General features: G+C 36.3%; 1 protein-coding gene across 1 annotated transcript in view; it reads right to left on the reverse strand.

The window, feature by feature from the left end:
• Positions 1 to 18,963, reverse strand: part of znf469 (zinc finger protein 469) — a 226,993-nt gene that overhangs the window by 198,901 nt on the left and 9,129 nt on the right. The window contains exon 2 of the mRNA XM_023349913.1: positions 11,136 to 11,180. The gene's annotated coding sequence lies outside the window, so the exon portion shown is untranslated. The remainder of the gene's footprint in view (positions 1 to 11,135; positions 11,181 to 18,963) is intronic.

Raw genomic sequence — 18,963 nt, forward strand, 5'->3', positions numbered from 1 at the left:
CTTACAGTATTCAATTATGACACATGAACTGATCAGCACAGTATTGCGAGGGAACGCAAAAGAAAAATATTTCCCCATGTCCCCTGGATTGCTCCGTACATTAAATCTCTGAAGACCATTGTGAACCATTCCTCTCCCACTCTATAATCCAAAGTTCAGATTTAAGAGCTTTGAAGCCAATGAGAATGTGAATACAAGTATGAAAGGTTCACTTTGATGCCAATATCATCATTGATCTTGTTTACATACATACATACAACTAATGGCATCACCAAAACTTGCAGAAGTGACTGTGATAGAGCCCTATGGTAAAAAAAAAAAGTCAAACTAAATGTTTTGGTTAAAACATTTTGCATCAGAAAGTATAGTTATTGACAGGTATTTCATTTAAGACACTGGGATTGTATCAGAACAAAAACATCTGCAGATTTTCACACAGAGCGTTATTGAATCCAAAATAATCAAATACTAAAATAATAAGCTTTATTCAAACAGATTAATGACCTAATACCACATGAGAGTTGTCAGAATGTGGGAATATTATTTTCAAGTATGATATGGGTCTATTTATGTAAATTAACGTTTCAGTGGAACTGTTGATCAAATCACTTGGACAATTTTACTTGTGTTGAAAACAGCTTCAGTTCAAAAGACAATAATGGATTTCCTTCAAAGAATTTCAGGCTTTTCAAATTTCAATAATTTAAACCAAGTAAAGATGAACTAATCTGAATTTTGTTTTTGAAAAGTTTTAACCAGCTACAATTTTAGCCAACTCCGCTTTCTCTTTCAGAACTGTATTATAATTAATCAAACTAAATTGAAGTCTTTTACACCAACTTCCCCTGAATTCATTTTAAACACCACATTAATACTGAGAAACCACAATATAAATCTTCACTCAGTCACGGAAGAGTGCCAATAGTGCTGTCAACAGCACAAAACTGGTAGCACTCAGTGAGATTATTTCACTGATTGCAAAAAGATCAAGGTTTTGGCCTGTGTCTGCAAATCATTTTTCAGTGCATCTCCACAAATTACTTGTACCACCTTGTACTTTGAGGGTCATTAGCCTGCAGGAATAACCACTTGCTATTGAGATTACTGTCACAAACAGATGCGTTGACATTTTTCTCTTGGAGTTCATCAGTGTAAGAAATAATTGATCTATGAATGATCACCAGGCATCGTGGACCAGCTGCAGCAAAACAGGTCTTAACCATTAGGTTTCATTAATGAGAGGCATAATTATTCTTATTTATTAACTAAAAATCATGTGTGTTAGTCTTGCCTGCATACTAATGAGTTTTCTGTCTTCTGCTGTTCAGTTGTTTTTCTCTTGGGGCAATAACATAAGCCAAGAGAACATTTTAAACCAATTATAGGCTCCTCCATAGTTTGCAGACAATTTCTTCATCATGCATAGATGTTTGCAAGGAGAGTTTAACAAAAGTCTTGATTTTAATTCAGACAGATTGCTGCTCTGAACACCCACATTCTCACTTTCTTAGTTAATTAAAGACACCTGACTTTAATTTCTGCTTCACAAGACTGTTGTCTTTTTTTTTTTTTTTTTTGCACTTTGCTGTTCTGTTTGGTGGGTTTGGAGGGTGAAATGAGGAGGGCTACAAATCTGAGAGAAGGTAATCACAGAGGCCATCAGTGTGTATAAAGGTGGACTTGCAGGGAAAAAAGTACAAGTTACTTTAGACAGCCCTACTCTGGTTCCAGGAGACCACTGTGATACTTGATATACAGTCATATGGTGTACTGAATCTGTTTGATCAGTATGAACAAGAAAAGACAAAAATTGTGAGAAGCTTCCTTGTTGAAGCTTAGAGGTCAATGCATGTTTTTCACACAAAATGATTGGATGAATTAAAATAATGCTGCATATTAATTTGCATTTTATTTTTTGCTTTTTGCTCTTGATGCTGAGCAACATGAAGTATGACAGAAGATTTCAAAAAGCCACAAATCCTGCTTACATCAAAAGAAATTAAAAGAATATATATTTTCTGGAAAGAGTTACAAAACCATTCCTGAGATTTTTAGAGTACATTGAATCTGGAGCTGCATTGATTAGAAGACTGGGTTTACTAATTTAGTCAAGTTATCCTTGTCTATTAAATCTGAAGCATTTAAGTGTCACTGAAAAACAAAAACAGAGGAAATCTGTGAGGAGGCGACTACTTTTCAAAGCACTGTATGTTTTAATTCATATTTTTCAAGACACCATAAAACAAGACTTCCAAGTAAACTTTAAAACAAAACTACCATCTCTTATAGATGGCTTAACTCACTACTGCTGTTGGTCTGATGGTTGGAGCAGCGGCAGAGTTTTTGAGCTTTTGGTAACTCAAAAATAGACACTAGATTGCAAAGACCATCTTGTGTTTCAGCATCTTGATTTAATCAGACAAAGACAATTAAAAGCTCCTCCGTCTGAAAGAAATGGAAGTGGTGCCATTCATCACGCAAATACTGCAGTGCTCTCTCATGTCTGTATAAAATCACTTTGGTGACTCATACCAGTTTTTTTCTTTTAGGAAAAATATAAACAAATGTAAAAAAGTCTGAATATGCAATGTTAAAAAAAAACAGATATGAAAGTAATAAATATTGCCCAGCATAAAAATCAAGCATCACTCCAACAGCTTAAACATAAATTTGAGCAAAATAAAAGGCATAAGGAAACACTTAAAGAAATCATCAGTGATGATGAAGCAGACATTGTGTCAGTGTTTATATCTGTAGCTATATAATAAACACTTTGAATACCTGTTATCCAGCACTAGTTTTGCAAAGGAGTTTGACTACTGCCTTGGGGGACCTACATATTGGCAGAGATTATAGCAGCACAAAAAGCAAAGCACACAAACACCACCAGGAGTGTAAGGAGTACAATCCTTTTTCACAGAGGAGCCACAACAAGCACATACGGGGATACTTGGCATCATGCAATCAAAGGGGAAAAACATCTAAACCAGCACTCCCTTTCCTTGGAAGGCCCCAGTTGTTATCTGCCTTGAAACCAGTATGAGTCATTATCTGGGTTATGGATTTCATTGTTGAGTGTGGGAAAAGAAGTCCTCACAACCCACTCAAAATTTAGGAGCAATATTTGTGTTATTTGCTTCACTCTCAACTGCTTCTGCAGTTAAAGGCATTTTTTTTATTATTATAATGGTGATTTATAGCTTTCTACAACACTAATGCCACATGACGCACACATCAAAAATCTAAAAGGCTTTTAGACATTTTAAATGTCCAGGAGTGAAATATTCTACAAACCAAATCCTGAATGGTCTTCAGTGTGCAGCCCTATAAATTCAGGCCTTTAAGTCAAACGACTGCTGACTGGCAACTTTGGTATCTTCCAAGTATCCAAGGAATACAGTAAACTCATCAGGGACACAGCTTTGGAGAAGAGATAAGTTATAAAACTATATTCAAGCCTTTGAACGTCTCACAGAGAAAGCAAACTAGCATTAATCAGAGAGGCTTCCAGAGGGTGGGGATAATACCGAGGGATCTGTAGAGAACAACAGTTAAAGTGGAATAGGCTTAACAGGACAACTAAACAAATCTGACCTTTAACAAAGAGTGAAACATATGAAAACAGAAGCAATCATGGGGGAAAAAAAGCTAACCTGGCCAGTGCCTTCCTACTCGGTTCTGTTCTATTCTCATTTCCCTTCTTCATCAAGGTTTTTGTTTACAGTGCAAGCAATTTAAACTTAACAGCGTCAAACTGGTGCATTACATATGTCACAGCTAAACGTTAGCAGTTGGGTAAAATTTAAAACTTCAGCAAACTCCATGCCTCTAGCAAACAATTGTTTCTCAATAACTAAGAGCCCAGATCCTCTGTGCGAAGCAAAGCATAGAACAAGAGGCTGCTTCTTACCAGGGTAGAGAAAACCTGTTTTGGGTTGCAAAAGACTCGAGTCTGGGGCATAGACTAAGCCCTCCTGAGTAACGAGTGGCATACACGTTTAACAGATCTGAAAAGTGTATGCCATGCATTTTAGATCTGTATTCCATGAATAAACTTTCCTCCTACGTCATACTTTTACACAACTTTCTGTTGGCCTGTCCTATGAAATCTCAATAAAAATAATGACGCTTGGGGTTTTAATATGAAGAACTACATGGACATTTCAGTTGTATTTACAAAGAGAATCCTGTAAATAATGTTTTATACCAATAAAGAGCTCAGTACATCCATTGATACTTTTAGTTCTGTTGAATATACTCAGTTGTACAATAAATCATCAATTAGAGATCCCTTAAAGTTACTAAGGCTTCTTTGTACTGTATTTTGGACCGTTTTTCTGTTTAACCACCAACTGAGCTGTGAACAAAACCTCAAGATTTTTTTCTGTTCCTCACTGAGGAGCTCCGAAGCTAAAGTGAATTAGTCTGTATTTTCAAGTGTTTTCAGGTTAAATGAGAATAGTTCTGGCAACAAGCAAAACCTTCCTTTCTCTAAAAAAGAAAGAAAGCAAATATTATTTTTCCTCTTTAATTGGTCAGGGACTGACAGATACTTGGTGTACTAGACCTCTCCTCAGTGTTTCCAGATGAAACCTCCCTTAGACCTCAATTTAAAATGGCTTTCAGTGTTGCCTGGAAAAAAAAAGTACCCCACACACATATTACCATATTAATTACCACAGTGTATTTCTGCTCACTGAGAGGAGGAGGAAAGAATTCACAAAATAAAGAGTTGCACAAACACGAAAATACTGTCAGACCAAAGGAATTTGTTTATGCTAAAAAAAGGTGCAAAAATGTGGGGAGGCAGCCGAAAAGAGCAAGATTTGTACAAAGTCTTCTCCAGACCAGACAGACGGGAAAGGAGTTGATCATATCAAACCTGGATATCTGTTGATATATTAAATAGCCTGTTGCAGGACATTTGTGCTTTTCAGGGACACCAGGGCATTCATCTGAAATACAGTGCAGCAATTCTATATTTAGGACTGCGTGAAAGTAGATAAAACCATCAGGAGGGGGAGTAGCCTCCTGTGCAGCTGTGACATGTCAGCTAAACACAGAGGCCATGTTGCTGTGATGTGGACTGATAATGTGCTGCATATCACAGGGAGGAAATGGACTAGTTATTGTTATGACATCAAAAGATTTGGGTGGTCCACACATGGATGAAGACATGCACATTCCCACAGGGCTGCAGCGACAGCAAGCGTGCACAAGTATATCTATGCAAACATTCCTTGATAAAAGCAGTGTGAACACCTGCCATTTTCATATGCGTCTGAAAATGACGCGTGTGCATACACAGACCTAGAAGGGCAAGCAAAGGAATCACCCAAACTTTTATATACAAACATAATCTTGGTATGCATTTCCCTTGTAACCAGTGCAAACTGTTTACAATGTCACGTTGACACAGACAAGCATTTCCAGTAATGGCTCAGGTCTTGATGAGTCATTTCTGATTTGCTCTCTTAACAATACCAAATGAATGCAGAGGAAGAAGTGTAACAGGATAATGTGATTTTCACAGCAGTACAGAATGAGAGCAGATGCTGGGATTCATTGTCTGCTTTTTGTTGGTCATCACTCATTGCATTAGGTTTATATTCAGGTTCATAGCCTGAAGTAATGTACAGTAAGGCACTTAGATTTGGAGGTCATATTACTTTATTTTAAAATGCAATCAATCAGAAAAGAGCAGAGGGAAACATTTTTGCATCCTGTTATCAGGAACAAGGCCAAGAACAGGTCTCACTCATGCAGAAAGGAAAACAAACAGCCTCAGCTACAAAGAGCGCGTAATGGGTTTGGATGAAAGAAAAAAAAAGATTCAGCAGGGCTGCTTTCGTAGTATCCTATTCACACAGGTTATGTTCAAACACAGATTCACACAAACAGAGGCAATCAGTGTGTATGACAGCCCTCCAGGCAGGGACTGCCCCCAGGCACACCGCTGCCCATAAATCACTTCACACTTTGAAGGTAATGAGCCATTAGGAAACAGGGAGGGGTGAGTGGGGTGGAGGGGATGAGGTTCACCTCAAATTTGGAGCCCATGACAGCTCTACATCCTTTGGCTGTGCTGCATGAAACATGATTATTTATCAGATAATAAAGTAGCCTGGATGAAGGTTGTAAGATTTGCATTGAATTTACTGATGCTCTGTGTTTTATCTTTGAGAGTAAAAAAAAATCCCCAAGGCCAAATATTTTCCAGTTCCAGAAAATCTAGAAATCTGAACAGCATGAGATGTAAATAAACCACAATACATCGTTTATTTTTTTAAGCAGAAAGGTCATTTTAAAATGCAATTTTCTAACACAAAACATTGTTTTCATCAAAAGTGGATAAGCATTTCACTATGTTGATGATAATACAGGGTCATTATTAATATCCATCGGGAAGTCTGTCATTATGAAATGCTATAAACTGAAAACTAGATGTGTGACAAATGAAGTAGTGGCTGCTTGATAGTGATACAGCAGAATGAACCAATAAATTATTTAGCTAGAGAGAGAATCTGTGCAGGGATATTGCATGAACTCAAGGGAAGAAACAAGCCAAATATGGGGGAAGAAGACAACACAGTTCATCTCACAGCTTAATTAGTCTGAGCAGTGAGTCAACAACCAGCAGGAGGCAGCTGCAGGTAGAGTTTGTGAACAAAGTTTATCTAGTAGGAAAAGACTCTTTATATAGTACTTTTCACATTTTCTGTGTCTTCTGTCTGTACAAGATAACTTGCTCATGTACAAAGTTCACATAAATCAGTCATTTCTCTCTTCAGATATGTCACAATAATTAGTTGCAAATGCCCTTCCCCATGTGCCTCAAACAAATAAAAGAAAAAATGTTGGATACCAAATGAGCATTTTTATCTTCTTTATCTTGATCTTTTTCTATCCACCACATGTGTAGCATTAGCTTACAGTGACTTTTTTGAGCCAAACATATTTTGACAACTACATTCAAGTGACAAAACTAAACCCTGATTAAAACGTAAAATGTTTTTATAGAGACAAGTGAGACATGCGTTCCCTGTTTAATGTGAAGTTGATGCAGTGAACATCAGACTAAAAATAATGGAGAGAACCGGAGCAGAAGTCCGAGTGTATCCAATCTGGAGTTTTTTAAATTTCAGTTTTTCCCCCTGGGGTCATTCATCAACTTGGCCACAGATCTTTTAAATCCCACAGTAGGATAGAGGTTTGTTAAGTCTTTAAGCTCCTTCTCTGATCCACACCCCCCTTCTCGCTGGATGAATTGCTTTATAATATCTGAAGGTATGGTAGTCATGTATGAACTCAAATTCAAGCTGGACTTTATGCATTTATTTTTTAGTCTGGCATTAAAAACATCTCCCTTCATTCTTGCATATAATTCTTCCATGCTTTTTTTTTTTAAATATTTCAAAACATTTTATATATGTAAATAAATAACTAAATACTGTATAAGTGAATGGCAAAGTTAAAAGTTTAAAGGTTAGGAAAATTCCTAGATTCTTGCATATATTTTAAATAAGCATTTCTATTTATTGCATGGAAAAGTACAGATTTGTTTGGTGGTTGGAGAAAGTTCATTGTAAAAAGGAGAGATACATCCGATGTGATAACGTTTTAGATTTTAATCATAAAATGTTAAGTGTAAAAACATAAATTAAAATTTTTTTTAAACTAAATTTAAGGAATATCAATATATATTACATCTCAACAAAAAATGAAACCCAACTTTTTAAAAAAATAATAATAACAATTGCTTAAAAGTATCTATAAACTGTTTCTCAGATTCAAAATTATTTGTCATTTCAATAATAACAATATACATTGAAGTAAAACAATGATCTTCAGGACCATAAACAAAGAGCTTAAACTAAAGAACTACTGTGCCTAAAATACATAGCACTGCCTCCTAGTGTCTAGAACAGGTGCAACTGCTCAAAGCACTAAATGACCAGCAATATTCTCCAACTGTGGTGCCAAAACTTTACAACTTCTTCCGTGAATAATGATACAGAGAGCTGTGTTGACATTTTAGGGGGTGGCCTGTTGATAACATTCGGCACAAGATTAAAAAACAAAAATCCTGGCATCTCCATTTGAAGAACATTATGATCAGGTCAGGAATGCAGACATCTAGCTTGCATTCCTTATCCGAAACTAAAAGCATAACACAATTAACATAACAAATTAAAAATAGGAAAAATATCTGGCTATCCCCTCATTGCTAACTCTTCTGAAAACAACCTAGATGACTTTAAAGCATCTGTACTATATTGTCAGGGAAAAGAAAACTCTTTCACTTCAATGTTCGATTTTCAAAATTCTAGGTGTTTTACTTTCTTTCTACTGATGGTAGAAATAAAATAAAACCTCTATGAGATCGAGAAGTATAACATGCAAATGATCAGGGGCTGCATGCTCAAAGATTCTCAGAGTTCTCTCAGAGTTCCCATCTTAGCCTATATATTCCTGCCAATAAGTCCTCGCTTAAGAGCGACTGAGTCAGCTGTCAAGAGAGACTCTGAGCAAGGAGTCGACAGAGATTCCTAACTTAGTGAGTAAATGACGTTGAGCCTGTTGCTAGATGTAACATTGCCTTGTAGGGACTGTGATTGGTTGATACATAAGACATAAATAAGAAAAATAAATACGTTATAGAAATGAAATCATTGGATCTAAACTATTTTTTTTTTTTTAAAGTGTCAATGACAAAACTAGGCAAAATTGAATTAGCATGCTTTTTCCCATCTTATTAACATCCTCATCATTGTTTTGTTTTGCCTGGTCATTTTGCTATGTCTTTTACTTATCATTGTGGACCCTCAGTTATCAGCAATTCGCTGACAGCCTGCTTGTACAAAACTGTTTGATATGACGAAATGTCCAATAAAAAATGGGGAAATAAAGGATGAGAAAGCCAAATGAGACAGAGGAGTAATGCCTGTTGTTGGCACAGCTCTAACCCTTGTACGGATAATGTCTCTCCTTTCTGTGCATCTTTAAGGAATGTTCCCCCGTTTAGAACGCTCTTACTAAAAGAGCATTCTCTTAGTAATGCTAAAAGATTAACTAAAATGTATTTAGTAATTCTCTATTCTTTTAGTACGTTACCGTAAGGTTAGATTGTGCAACTCTTAGAATAACACCAAAAACTCTAAGAGTCGCCAACTCCCCAGGCTTCAGGCACCATTAGAACAAGCATGAGCAAGTCAGTCTGGTTTGGAAAGAATGACAGAGAAAAGCTCTTCTATCTAAAAACAACATGGCAGCATTGAGCTGTTTGCAAAGTTGCATTTGAGTGAACCAAAAGACTTCTGGGACAATACCCGGTGGGTAGTCCGACTATATTGTCATATTGTATGAAAATTACTATCAGAAAAAAGTATAAATCATCTCATAGCACCTGTAATGAACAGTGATGGAGCGGTCTTGATCATAAACTCCATAAACCCCTCTGTACACCAAAGTATTATGAAGCCACATTTTTGGTCTGACAGTTAAACTTTCCTCTTGTAAAAGGATAATAACTCCGAACACAGAAGGTAATCTAAAATAATGAAAAAAAGAAGTGGTGGAGTTTAGACCTTAACCCGATTTTTCCGTTATGGTGATTCTGTGCAGAAAGAAGTACTTACCTCAATATACTGAAGCACTGTTCTAAGAAATAGGTTCCCAAATCCATCTACAATAGCAGGAAACTAGTAAAATTAGACAAGATATTGTTGCTAAAGATAGTGTCTAATATGGACTGTATTTAGTTTATGACGGACTATGCTTACTGCAATTTAAAATGCAATTTAATATATCTTCTTATCAGAGAGAAAAACATTCATTACAAATTTATAGGAACAAAAACTATTTTCATATTGCCAAGATTCAATTTTAACAGTCATAAAAGTTGACAGCAAAATATTACATGTACTTGACTTTCAGTGACCCAGTTAGATTTTCTGTCCAGTGCTGTTTATTCCAATCGGGTTCTCCACAGAAGAGCTTTGTTGTCAGCTCTGTCGTGTCCCATCTATCTCAAAACTTCACTAGAAGCAGTGCATTTCACGATTTATTGTGCTATGACTAACTTGAAAATAGACTAAACATTGTGACAAAGAGTGAAGAAACAGATCAAACTGCACAAATGTGTTCAGAAGTTTGTTTCAGGCTGAGTGGGAAAGTACTTCAAACACCAAAAGGACCCATGTTTCTTTGGAAGTGGTTTCCTGAAAATATCATAGAGTGGAGAAACCCCTTCAGTATTGAGATTTTTGATATTTATTCAGAAAAAAGATATTTGTGAATTTTCCATTAAAAATTAAATGGTAGCATATTTTTTGAATATTCTCAAGTATAGTTGAATGTTTTTTTATATTGCTTGATAAAATTTTAGACATACCCTTTGAGACACAGCACCTTGAAAAGTATTCATAATTCTTTCTGCATTTCTGTATGCAGAAAGAATTTCTGCACATATTTGTGCTGTTAACTGCACTTTGAATATTAAGAGCAGCTCATACAATGCTGTATGAGCATTCTGCAATGCTCATACAACATTGTATTTTTCATTGTGATATTTCCAAGTAGCATTGGCAAATGCGAGCTGCAACCTGAATGAGACAAGATGCTCTCTGTCCCCTGATTCACAGTATGCTGGCAGCAGCATCTTTAAGCAGAAAACTGCAAATCAGCTATGATTTTCATCACAATCAGTACAGTAGTAGCTATAGCAATGACATGCATTTACCATAATGCCCAATAATGGTGTCCCATGTAGTTAAAAAAGAAGTGTTGTTGGTTCAAATAGAGGCGGGTCTGTATTTATACCAGAAGCAAATTGCACCAGAGTTCATTCAGAAGTGGACCAAGACCACCTCAGAGAGTGTGTTTCAGTCCGATTGTTTGGTCCACGCCAGTTTTCAGCTGAGTGTATTCACACCTGCACAAAAGGTCTGGACCAATGGGGGAAACAAACTCTGGTCTGTGTAACGTAGACCAAATGTGTCAGATGTGAATAATTCCCAAGATGCATCTCTGCTCCAACATGCCTAAAGTCTTGAGGCACACCTCCATTAGAACATAAGGGATACATGCATTGCAATAATAAGGATTTATGCAAACTTGATTAGTTTTGAACTTACAGTTTGAGTTTCTGTCTCATTTGCTCTGCTGCTTTGTCACTCCCCCTATCAGAGATAAGAAAATATGAAGTTATTTTATAAGCAAAGAGCATTATTCAAAGTAAATTCTAAAACTGGGAGGACAACTTTGATATGGTTTTCCAAAGGCAGAGGAAAACAGTCACACATAAAATGTTGCTGAAGACACACTTGGACAAGAAGCAATCCAACAACTACTTACAGGATCCAAATTAAAACATTTTTCTCACAGTTTAATAGTCATCCATTTTAAAAAAGTAAGCTTTCTTCTGTACAAGTTGCTTTATACACAGTATTTAGTTTCATGCAAAAAAATTCTGGGAAGACAAGCAACATAAAATGTTAATAAATAAAATGACAATAGAACAACCACACCCAGCCTTTGCAGCAGTAAGAAGTACAAAGCCAATTTCTGAGAGCACATTATTTTTGATAAAACACACAGGAAGGTTTCTTTGTGTTACATGTGGAGCAGCAACTAATGAAATTCAGATGAACCCCATGTTGACTTTTGATATGAAGGCCAATAGCTGGAGCATTCTGGAAAGATGCACAAACTAAATATATCATGACTTGCACTGACTGAAGCTGCAACAGTTCTTTAAATTATGATACCTGTTTTCATTTATTCAAGAATTCTATGACAGAAAACAGCATACATTGCAGAGGAACACAAGGCAGTATGACTTTTTCGTTGCTTTAAAACAGACATTTATTTTGGTAACATTATCCAAAATTTGGAGACACCACATCTTAGATTTACTGCCTTTCCCAGAGACACAGCATACAGTTGTTTGCGTGAGCATCCAAGGCCCTTTGAATCATGTTAGGGTTAAGGAACATGTCCTCATTGCCTCCAGCATCAGGTGATGTATTACTGGAAATGCTGACACGGAGACAGATTTTTTTAAAACCAGCTAAGCCCTCGAGCCTAATTCCAGCTGAACTTATTCAGCTGGAATTTGACAAAAGTTCTAAATCAGAACATTCTCTCTTACAAGTAAAAAAGGAAAAAAACATTTTTTTTAAAGTTTAAAATTTTTTTTTTTACATTTTTAAACCTAGCTTTTTTGAAGAACCTAAGCATTTGGTAAATAAGCCACTCAAAGTTATAATGTATTTGATATAAATATAGAAATGCTCTTTTTCTAGACTTTATGCAAAAAGCTGGAGGGAAATGACTTTCGTTAATACAGGAAAAACAATGAATTTACAATCCAAACAAAAGACAATACCAGAACCTACAAGCAACCAGGGGCTTGGAAGGAGAGCAACAGAAGGAGCCAGTGGAAAACGATGAGACAGAGGGGCTTAAATATGCCGAGGAAAACACGGAAATGACCAAGAAGCTAAAGAAGCTAATGACAGGTGATTAGATGCAGCTGGGGAAAGGAGCAGTTAAAGGCAAAAATAAAACAATGATTAACAGCTGTGATCAGGAGAAGAATGGTGAGTGGAGGTAAGGTGAAGACAAACAGAAACAAAAAGAATGAAATGGAAAAAGAAATCTGAACCATAAACCGAAATGAACACAAATTTGATGAAACAAATCATAAACACAAACAATAAGAATAGCTGAACACAAAGGATTAACTTTGAACACAAGATAAATACGTTGCCAAACTCGGATGTAAGAAAGCAAACCGAAAATGATCAAAACAGAAAATAACAAAAACTAAAAGTCCACACACCTATAGATCATGACAAGATTGAATGATACCAGATAAACTGTGCACACAACTTCCTCCTCAAAAACAACATCTGCTAATTTCTGCAAGATGCATCCCACATGTGAATCAACCATTTTTGTTTTGTACAATTGGGCAAAAGGAAGAAAGGACACCATCTATTCATCATGCTGCTCATTCTCATAAGACATCCTACTCTCAAGAAGATTATCCAGAGGAGAAAGCTTCAGCGGTAGATTACAACGGCCACATATGGGAGACATTATTTGAAATTACAGTACAGTAGTTGAGACCCATATACAAGCTATACAATATATACACACCAAAGCCACAGTGTGTGTCTAAGTCAAAGAGAAAGGAGTGGTGTGAATGAGAGCTGCTAAACAAAAGCTCTGGAAAAAACAGGCCTCTTTGTGCAAATGAAGCAGACTGAGAGGAGGAAACAATAAAGTCAGGCTTTATAAACGACATTTTCTGACAGCTAAGCATGTGTGGCTGAGACAAAGTGTCAGAGGAATATGATTAAATTCTTCTCACATGCGTGAGTGTTTAGAGCACACATAATCACGTTAGATCTTTAGTTGATATTCTCTATATGTATATGTGTACTAGAGAGCAGCATGTAATTAAAGTAATCACGTGCTGTATGTTTTTCACCCCTACTGTGGTCTGGAAATTCGCCATGCGCAAAAACATGTCGCCCTCCTGAAAATGAATCATTTCCACTCAGGAACCTCCCAACCACTCTAATGAGAGTCAGAATCTGTAATGACAATTGGGCTGCAAAAGTACAAGCTATTTTGTCTATAGCTCACCTCTGAGAGGGAAACACGTTGTTCCTTGCATATGGTTTGAATAAAGGTGAATTGGATATGTTTAGTGGATTGTATTGAAAAGCTGTCATTTTAAAATCCCTTCATTCAGGGCTCATGTACTACTTAATTTAACTTTACTAAGCCAAACATCTTGCAGCATCTATGGGAAAAACAGTCAAAAGACTGGCCCAAATACGGCTAGCACATGAGGATACAATTTTTCCCCAACACATTAGAGGGAACATCACTCTCAGGGTACAATGAACAGCATCATGACGGCCCAGTTGAATATTTTTGGCTTTATATGAGGGCAGCTTGGACGAAAATGTTCGTGCTTGTGTCAGTTGGATGGATGTTTTGCTGAGTGTTGCTAACTAAGAACAGAGCAGTGTTTTCTACAGGATGCGAATTAGAAGTACATGATATTCTCAAGGCTAACTTAGAAACCTAACGAAACGGCATCAGATTCACAACCAGCCCAGCGCCAACAAATGTTCTCCATTACATGTCAAACAAATTAGTGAAACAAAGACAAGTAATGATGCCGATTTATACTTGGAATGTGAAATGTTCTTTGATCCTGTCAGTCTCGTCACCTTTTAAAACTTTATGTGCAAATTTTGCTTAAAAGAATTAGCTTTCAAACAAAAAACGTGGCTCTCTCCAGACTGATGCTACAAATCAACATGAAGGTGATTTTATTACCATCTGAGTTGTCTTCATCTGTTGTAGAGTTTTGGAGGCTCTACGCTACTGACACATGTGGCCTCCCAACAACACTGTAACAGAAAGTGGGATAACACAAGATAAATGTCTTGCCAAACTCACCCTGTCTTGGTCATTCATCTGTGCATTTTCTCGGCAGAAAATTGAAGCAATGTTGTTTTTGTTTCTTTTCAAACACACGCAGCTGTTTTCCCCATTTCTCTCATGTTTTTAACCCATTTCAGATGATTTAGGCAGATGTACTTTGGCCTTCCAAAAGTCTCATTTTGTTAAGTTACATTCACAAGCCTCAACGGGTTTTGTTTTGGTATTTTATGTAATAGACCACCACAAAGAAGTGCATGGTTGTGGAACTGAAGAAAAACATGCATGATCTTCAAAAAAATAATCTAAAGAGTGGTGTGCATTTGTAGTTTGTAGTAGGCTGAACCCCCACAAGATTTTGTAAAGTAATCTGTTGCTGCAAACACAGCAGGAAGTCTTTTGGAGTATGTCTCTTTAGCGTTACATTTCAAACAAAAGAAGCTTCTGCCTTTTTTGCAACATAGCTCAAGCTTAGTCAGATTGAATAAAGAGTGTTGCCACAGATTCAGACTAGACTTTGACTTCAGACTTTGTCCTCAATTTAACTCCATTCATCTTTCCATAAACTCTGATCAGATTTTCTGTCCCTACTGAAGAAAAGCATTTCCACAGCATGATTAGTTTTCTGTCACAAGTAGCATTTATTTAGCAGTAAGGGGTTAAAAAAGATAATATAAAAACACATGGTATGTTTAGTTCTATTACATAAAATCTCATTTAAATATAGGTAGATCTGGCAACCAAAGCTTCATGTTCACTGATATGATACATATCCTGCCTTCAAGAATAACCCTCTGTGGATAAGCTTCTATGAATTCATTATGGAATGTATTCTTTTAATACATTTAGTATATGTTTACATGTGAATGTAGTACTATGCTCAGAGGTATCTAGGCACACACACACACCATCCAAAATTTTTTCATCAGCTCAACAAATCCACAGATGCGTCTGTCCAGATCTCCTTGTTTCCTCAGTCCACCCAGATTCATATCCTCCCTCAGTGATCTTCATGAAATCTCACCACCCACTTTTTATGTGTCATTTCCACCCAATCTACTCAATCTAAAGGGACTCTGTGACTGTCTAAGCTCATTGTGAGACTCTTGAGCCCCTCACTAAACCACAGATGCTTGAAGACTGTGTGGCTATTAGGACACCGGGTCCCTGACATGTGGAAGCAATCATAGAAGACAAAGATGAAGTGATATGCAAAACTATTGAAAATATGGATGAAGATCTGATGTCGAACTAAAATATAGTCTCCCAACAACAGCTCAAATGTGTTAGATGTAGGTATCTCACAGCTAAAATCTTGATAATTGATGACAGCAATAAAATGTCTTGTCATATTACATAGAAGTACCTCGAACGTTCAGTGAATATTAGATAAACCTAGTATTAAGTGAAAGTTATTGCTTCAGTGAGGCAATCTGGCTGATAAGATTAAATTGTTAAACAATATAAATTGATTAACGGAGTACTACTAGCTTTTTCATCTTTTGCTTTTTCTTTTGGTTTGTTATTTTGTTTGTATTTCTTTTTAATTCCTGTAAAGCACTTTGTATTACCTTGTTGATGAAAATCTGCTATATATATAAAATGACCTTTACCTTTACTCTTCCCATTTAACATAGAATGTAGTCCTGGAATAGTTCTTCTGTGTTTATTGTATGTGTATGGTTGGTCTTTACAAAACCTTTTTAAAACTGAGTTGTTTTTTCCTCATTCAGTGTGGGGACTGACGCAGGGATTGCTGCAAAATCGCCCACTGTATGAAACATAGAGGGCAAAATGTTGTATAGTTTTCATGTATTTAAAGTCAATATTAGCTTTTACCATCAAAAAGCTAATTTTTGATGGCAAAGACTATGTTTTTGCAAACATAGTCTGAACAATAAAACTTGGTGATTTCTTTAAGTGCTCTTCAGGAGTAGTTCTCCTAACTGCTTGTTCAATTGTTTTGGAGTCTTGGCTGCAGTTTGTTCCATTAAGTGTCTCGATGAACCCACACGCTCCTTTAAGAATTGCTGAGGTCCAGACTCTGGGGAGGCCGATCCGTGACGGAGATTGTTATACGGTATGATTTTCAGTCCAGATATGCTTTTACTGAATTTGAAGTGTGCTTGGGATAAAACTTAAACGTTAAGCTGCATAGTGTTAAGGCAAATCTAATTTTTTTTTTTTTTGTATTCTTAAATACTATCTACTTTTGAAGAAATCCTCAAAAATCCCTGGCAGCTAGAGCCCTTTCCACTTTAAAAAAGGCAGATATAAACTGATTTACCTCTGACCTCACAGGATTTCAACTAAAATTGTCACATCTGAATTAAATTGCCCAGGAAAACCTGTTGCTTCCTATTTTCACTTAACATCCTGTTTAAATTGGCATAAATCAGTCTTTTCTCTGTGCTTCCCCTTCTTGAGAATAGCTTTTTGACACCCACAGTTCCACTGAGTGTGTTTCTGATGAGGTTTTGGCAAACAGTGGATGGATCAAATAAAGAGCCAAATGAATCTCTCAGGTTCTGTTAAGTTTTTGCTAGACTTTTCTCCACCATCTTAAGAAAAATAAAAAATTACAGTTCATCTGCTTTCCTCAACATTTTCTTTTATGACACTAAATCCAAATCTTGGGACAGCATTTTATGACTGTAACACGTAACATACTCAGCAGACAAACAAAAGAAATTGTTAAGACTGAGGACACTACAATATTTTTTTACATCTGTAGATGACTGCATCAGTGCTTTTTTTAAAGGTTTTATTGGCTCAAGTGGCCTTTATTTGATAGTGAATTGACTGGAAAGTGGATAACAAGAGAAGGGGGAAGACATGTGTCAAAGGTATACATAAGTATAGCAAGTTACATCAAACTACTCGCTATTTCTATATAACTTAAGTTGAAAAAACAGGTCTTTAATCACTATTTGAGTCACAGTCAATACAAACAGAGCTATTGCCATCTTGCTCAGTTGGCAAAGACTTTCACACAGCAGCACTGCAGACAGCCCTGACCAATGAGCTCCTCCTATAAGTTTAAAACTACGGTAATATGACAAGCACATCTGAAGAAGAGCCTTTAAGACACCATTAAAAAAATAAGAAAAGATGACAGATTAGCTGTTATGCCTTTGGTATGAATGAATTTACAGTATAAAAATCTGACCTCCAATAAATTGTGAAATTGCAGCCAAGTCATATACTTCTACAAAAGATATTATCACTGTTGTATCTGGTCTAGTATGTTAACAATGAAAATACTGCCATTGGTTACATTAGTGATATTTTTTTAAATTTATGACAATACTATCTTGCCTAAAAGTCTTAGTCACTTTAAATGACTGCAGTAAATTTTTAGCTACATAGGGAGTAGCATTCTAAGAAATAGGTGTGGATTAGGACTTTTGTACTTTACTCCCTTACTTTGTGAATATTTTTCTTCAATTCCCAACACCATGTACTGCCGAATGAAACACAGGACAATTCAGAATCACAAGACACGTGTTGTAAAACACACATGAAACTCACACATTCTCAAGAATCCAGTGTAATGTTTCTGTCAATATATCTGGAGGTAGCACTCATCACCTTATAAACAAGGACTGTTTCAGGGCCAAACAAATAGGGAGCCAGCTCTATACCCCTCCCTTCTTACTCATCCCCATCTCACATCTGCTATTATGTTTGACAGCAACTGATCCTTATGCAACATCCAACAATAATATGACCTATTTCTTTTAATAAATGAGGTCAGTAATTACAACCTGGCAGAGAAATTTATCATCATCTGATTCCATATCAGAGCGTATTTATCAAAACATTTTATGGAAGACTGTTAATTATTGAGCTGTTAGCTCAACATGAGTTATTTAAGTAGGACAATCTCTAAGTGGTACAGAAGTAGTTTCAAACAAAAAGAGCCACAATAAATTCACTGACTAAGACTTCTCCAAAGTGGGCTGAAAGAAGGATTGTTGCATATCTTTGAGATGATTAATCCATGTGACTCAGAAAACATCTGTGCCGTGTTGGTATGAGATCTGACTCAATTTCATGCTTTTCAAGCTAATATTATGATTTAATAGCACCTTTAAAAAAAGGAAATAGTTTTGTTGAGTCAAGAAGGCAAAGTAACTTAACCAAATGTGATTTACTTGTTTTTAAGTGTGGTCAGAAAATAACACAATATAGGAAATAATAACTGTGACCTTTAAGAATGTGTGTGCTAGTCACATTCTGGGGGCTGACCCCATTTTTGTGGTCTAGACAAGCCCCAGAAAGAATTTAAATCCTACGACTAAGTTGAAGACTGCAGAATGGTTAGGCTTAAGGTTGTGTTTAGAAAAAAAAAATCAAGAGGTTATGGTTGAAAAATTACACTGAGAAATGAACTGATGGAAAAACGAGGGTGCGTCATTTTAACCAAAGTCTTTTACCCATTGATTATGTGAATGAGAAGAGCTGAACCAGATGGTGGCAAATTGCTCTAAAAAT

Source organism: Xiphophorus maculatus, chromosome 2 (assembly GCF_002775205.1).
Source record: "Xiphophorus maculatus strain JP 163 A chromosome 2, X_maculatus-5.0-male, whole genome shotgun sequence".
Lineage (NCBI taxonomy): Eukaryota > Metazoa > Chordata > Actinopteri > Cyprinodontiformes > Poeciliidae > Xiphophorus > Xiphophorus maculatus.